Source organism: Hyperolius riggenbachi, chromosome 6, assembly GCF_040937935.1.
Source record: "Hyperolius riggenbachi isolate aHypRig1 chromosome 6, aHypRig1.pri, whole genome shotgun sequence".
NCBI classification, from domain to species: Eukaryota; Metazoa; Chordata; class Amphibia; order Anura; family Hyperoliidae; genus Hyperolius; species Hyperolius riggenbachi.
Genome location: NC_090651.1, coordinates 37,996,712 through 38,002,711, shown reverse-complemented (window position 1 = coordinate 38,002,711; position 6,000 = coordinate 37,996,712).

Genomic DNA, 6,000 nt, shown 5'->3' with positions numbered 1-6,000 from the left:
ACACACATATATATATATATATATATATATATATATATATATATATATACATATACATATAGTGGGATGCGATTTACCTGTATAAATCGTTGGTTGTTACGATAATTAAATGTCAGTTAAATATATCATATAGGAGACACACACAGGGATATTTGAGAAGGGAAATGAAATTTATTGGATTTACAGACAGTGCGCAATAATTGTTTAAATAAAATTAGGCAGGTGCATAAATGTGGGCACTGTGGTGATTTTATTGATTCCAAAATCTAGAACTAATTATTGGAACTAAAATTGGCTTGGTAAGCTTAGTGACCCTGACCTACATACACAGGTGAATGCAATTATGAGAAAGAGTATTTAAGGGGGTCAATTGTAAGTTTCCCTCCTCTTTTAATTTTCTCTGAAGAGTAGCAACATGAGGGTCTCAAAACAACTCTCAAATGACCTGAAGACAACGATTGTTCACCATCATGGTTTAGGGGAAGGATACAGAAAGCCAAAGTCAAACAGAAAGACAGGGGGGCTGAGAGAGAGAGGGTTGGTGTAGTGTTGGGCGAACACCTAGATGTTCGGGTTCGCGAACGTTCGCCGAACATCGCCGCGATGTTCGGGTGTTCGACCCGAACTCCGAACATAATGGAAGTCAATGGGGACCCAAACTTTCGTGCTTTGTAAAGCTTCCTTACATGCTACATACCCCAAATGTGCAGGGTATGTGCACCTTGGGAGTGGGTACAAGAGGAAAAAAAAATTAGCAAAAAGAGCTTATAGTTTTTGAGAAAATCGATTTTAAAGTTTCAAAGGGAAAACTGTCTTTTAAATGCGGGAAATGTCTGTTTTCTTTGCACAGGTAACATGCTTTTTGTCGGCATGCAGTCATAAATGTAATACATATAAGAGGTTCCAGGAAAAGGGACCGGTAACGCTAACCCAGCAGCAGCACACGTGATGGAACAGGAGGAGGGTGGCGCAGGAGGAGAAGGCCACGCTTTGAGACACAACAACCCAGGCCTTGCATGAGGACAAGAAGCGTGCGGATAGCAATTTGCGTTTTGTCGCCATGCAGTCATAAATTTAATACAGATGAGAGGTTCAATAAACAGGGACCGGAAACGCTAACCCATCACAGATGTTCATTGTTCATGTTACTTGGTTGGGGTCCGGGAGTGTTGCGTAGTCGTTTTCAATCCAGGATTGATTCATTTTAATTTGAGTCAGACGGTCTGCATTTTCTGTGGAGAGGCGGATACGCCGATCTGTGACGATGCCTCCGGCAGCACTAAAACAGCGTTCCGACATAACGCTGGCTGCCGGGCAAGCCAGCACCTCTATTGCGTACATTGCCAGTTTGTGCCAGGTGTCTAGCTTCGATACCCAATAGTTGAAGGGTGCAGATGGATTGTTCAACACAGCTATGCCATCTGACATGTAGTCCTTGACCATCTTCTCCAGGCGATCGGTGTTGGAGGTGGATCTGCACGCTTGCTGTTCTGTGTGCTGCTGCATGGGTGTCAGAAAATTTTCCCACTCCAACGACACTGCCGATACCATTCCCTTTTGGGCACTAGCTGCGGCTTGTGTTGTTTGCTGCCCTCCTGGTCGTCCTGGGTTTGCGGAAGTCAGTCTGTCGGCGTACAACTGGCTAGAGGAGGGGGAGGATGTCAATCTCCTCTTTAAAGTCTCCACAAGGGCCTGCTGGTATTCTTCCATTTTGACCTGTCGGACTCTTTCTTCAAGCAGTTTTGGAACATTGTGTTTGTACCGTGGATCCAGAAGGGTATAAACCCAGTAATTGGTGTTGTCCAGAATGCGCACAATGCATGGGTCGCGTTCAATGCAGTCCTAGGCCGAAGAGGTCATAGCCTAGGGTCACAAAAACCTGTTTATTTGGGCTATTTCAATGGTAGTGATGGTGACGTACATAAATCTCAGCCATGGCCGTTAGCAACGTCTGAATTTCACTAAATGTCTCATGCAGGTAGAAGACATATTGTTAGACTTGGATTCCAAAGATGGGGTCCCTACATCTCTGCAAAACAGAGTTACAGGGGTCCAAAATTGGTAAAATCCCCCATAGACTTTCATTGCCTCCCTATTTCACTTTCCAAAATCTCACATCTTTTCAAAGGGCAATGGCTCAGCAGTACCAAATTTTCTAGCATTGTAGGGACCCTTAGGGGGAACATGACTGGTGAGTTTCGGGCCCCTAGGCCAAAGAGGTCATAGCCTAGGGTCACAAAAACCTGTTTATTTGGGCTATTTCAATGGTAGTGATGGTGACGTACATAAATCTCAGCCATGGCCGTTAGCAACGTCTGAATTTCACGAAATGTCTCATGCAGGTAGAAGACATATTGTTAGACTTGGATTCCAAAGATGGGGTCCCTACATCTCTGCAAACCAGAGTTACAGGGGTCCAAAATTGGTAAAATCCCCCATAGGCTTTCATTGGGCCTACTATTTACCGTTCCAAAATCTCACACCATTTCAAAGGGCAATGGCTCAGCAGTGGCAAAACTCACCAGTCATGATCCCCCTAAGGGTCCCTACAATGCTAGAAAATTTGGTACTGCTGAGCCATTGCCCTTTGAAAAGATGTGAGATTTTGTAAAGTGAAATAGGGAGGCAATGAAAGTCTATGGGGGATTTTACCAATTTTGGACCCCTGTAACTCTGGTTTGCAGAGATGTAGGGACCCCATCTTTGGAATCCAAGTCTAACAATATGTCTTCTACCTGCATGAGATATTTCGTAAAATTCAGACGTTGCTAACGGCCATGGCTGAGATTTATGTACGTCACCATCACTACCATTGAAATAGGTTTTTGTGACCCTAGGCTATGACCTCTTCGGCCTAGGACTGCATTGAACGCGACCCACGCATTGTGCGCATTCTGGACAACACCAATTACTGGGTTTATACCCTTCTGGATCCACGGTACAAACACAATGTTCCAAAACTGCTTGAAGAAAGAGTCCGACAGGTCAAAATGGAAGAATACCAGCAGGCCCTTGTGGAGACTTTAAAGAGGAGATTGACATCCTCCCCCTCCTCTAGCCAGTTGTTCGCCGACAGACTGACTTCCGCAAACCCAGGACGACCAGGAGGGCAGCAAACAACACAAGCCGCAGCTAGTGCCCAAAAGGGAATGGTATCGGCAGTGTCCTTGGAGTGGGAAAATTTTCTGACACCCATGCAGCAGCACACAGAACAGCAAGCGTGCAGATCCACCTCCAACACCGATCGCCTGGAGAAGATGGTCAAGGACTACATGTCAGATGGCATAGCTGTGTTGAACAATCCATCTGCACCCTTCAACTATTGGGTATCGAAGCTAGACACCTGGCACAAACTGGCAATGTACGCAATAGAGGTGCTGGCTTGCCCGGCAGCCAGCGTTATGTCGGAACGCTGTTTCAGTGCTGCCGGAGGCATTGTCACAGATCGGCGTATCCGCCTCTCCACAGAAAATGCAGACCGTCTGACTCAAATTAAAATGCATCAATCCTGAATTGGAAACGACTACGCAACACTCCCGGACCCCAACCAAGTAACATGAACAATGAACATCTGTGATGGGTTAGCGTTTCCGGTCCCTGTTTATTGAACCTCTCATCTGTATTAAATTTATGACTGCATGGCGACAAAACGCAAATTGCTATCCGCACGCTTCTTGTCCTCATGCAAGGCCTGGGTTGTTGTGTCTCAAAGCGTGGCCTTCTCCTCCTGCGCCACCCTCCTCCTGTTCCATCACGTGTGCTGCTGCTGGGTTAGCGTTACCGGTCCCTTTTCCTGGAACCTCTTATATGTATTACATTTATGACTGCATGCCGACAAAAAGTATGTTACCTGTGCAAAGAAAACAGACATTTCCCGCATTTAAAAGACAGTTTTCCCTTTGAAACTTTAAAATCGATTTTCTCAAAAACTATAAGCTCTTTTTGCTAATTTTTTTTCCTCTTGTACCCACTCCCAAGGTGCATATACCCTGTAAATTTGGGGTATGTAGCATATAAGGAGGCTTTACAAAGCACGAAAGTTCGGGTCCCCATTGACTTCCATTATGTTCGGAGTTCGGCTCGAACACCCGAACATCGCGGCCATGTTCGGCCCGAACCCGAACATCTAGATGTTCGCCCAACACTACACGTGACCCGTTCGGCCAATCACAGCGCTAGCCGAACGTTCGGGTAACGTTCGGCCATGCGCTCTTAGTTCAGCCATATGGCCGAACAGTTTGGCCGAACACCATGAGGTGTTCGGCCGAACTCGAACATCACCCGAACAGGGTGATGTTCTGCAGAACCCGAACAGTGGCGAACACTGTTCGCCCAACACTAGGTTGGTGTACACAAAGTGCCCTTCTGAGCACTTTTTAAATTGCTTGCACTTTGAAAAGTGCTTGGCTAATGTATTTTAATGGGATGGACCCACCAGAGCGATGAGTTTTTTTCCCAAATGCAAATGCGGGTCCTGCAGCATTTTTGCTGATTTCTGAGGCAATTCAGCCTCAATGTTAAGTATAGGAAAGTGTTCAATCAGGCAGCGATTTTCAATCTTTTGCACATTTTCTTCCTCCTCCAGGTGCTGTGATTTTGTATAAAGCACTTTTCCAAGCGCTTGCGGTTTGTTTTTTCAATTCCTGACGCAAGTCAGGAAGTGAACTTTTTGACCCAGAAAATAATAAATACAATGCATTTATTCTTAAAAGCTCTGGGGAAATTGATATTCAAGCGTTTTTTCAAGCGCTTTGCGAGTTCCCTATACTTTCCATTGAGCAAAAACGCTCAGAAAATGGTACAGGCAGAGCTTTGCTGAGCGGATCAGAAACGAACCGCTCAGATGTGAACTCTCTCATAGGGATTCATTGCACAAGCTTTTTAGGGCAATTTTCAAAATCGCCGGCGCTTGAAAAAAAGGGCAAAAATGCCCTAGGTGTGAACAGCTCTACTGTAACAAAAAACGCTACACCAAAATGCTTCAGAAATCGCTAGGCATGATTAGAAAAATGCTAGGCACATGACTAGTATCGCCTAGTGTTGGGCAAACACCTGGATGTTCGGGTTCGCGAACATTCACCGAACATGGCCGCGATGTTCGGGTGTTCGCGCCGAACTCCGAACATAATGGAAGTCAATGGGGACCCGAACTTTTGTGCTTTGTAAAGCCTCCTTACATGCTACATACCCCAAATTTACAGGGTATATGCACCTTGGGAGTGGGTACAAGAGGGAGAAAAAATTTAGCAAAAAGAGCTTATAGTTTTTGAGAAAATCGATTTTAAAGTTTCAAAGGGAAAACTGTCTTTTAAATGTGGGAAATGTCTGTTTTCTTTGCACAGGTAACATGCTTTTTGTCGGCATGCAGTCATAAATGTAATACAGATAAGAGGTTCCAGGAAAAGGGACCGGTAACGCTAACCCAGCAGCGGCACACGTGATGGAACAGGAGGAGGGCGGCGCAGGAGGAGAAGGCCACGCTTTGAGACACAACAACCCAGGCCTTGCATGAGGACAAGAAGCGTGCGGAAAGCATGCATTTTGCCGCCATGCAGTCATAAATGTAATAAAGATAAGAGGTTCCATAAACAGGGACCGGCAACGCTAACCCAGCAGCAGCACACATGATGGAACAGGAGGAGGCGCAGGAGGAGAAGGCCACGCTTTCAGACACAACAAACCAGGCCTTGCATGAGGACAAGAAGCGTGCGGAAAGCATGCATTTTGCCGCCATGCAGTCATAAATGTAATAAAGATAAGAGGTTCCATAAACAGGGACCGGCAACGCTAACCCAGCAGCAGCACACGTGATGGAACAGGAGGAGGCGCAGGAGGAGAAGGCCACGCTTTCAGACACAACAACCCAGGCCTTGCATGAGGACAAGAAGCGTGCGGATAGCATGCATTTTGCCGCCATGCAGTCATAAATATAATAAAGATAAGAGGTTCCATAAACAGGGACCGGCAACGCTAACCCAGCAGCAGCACACGTGATGGAAC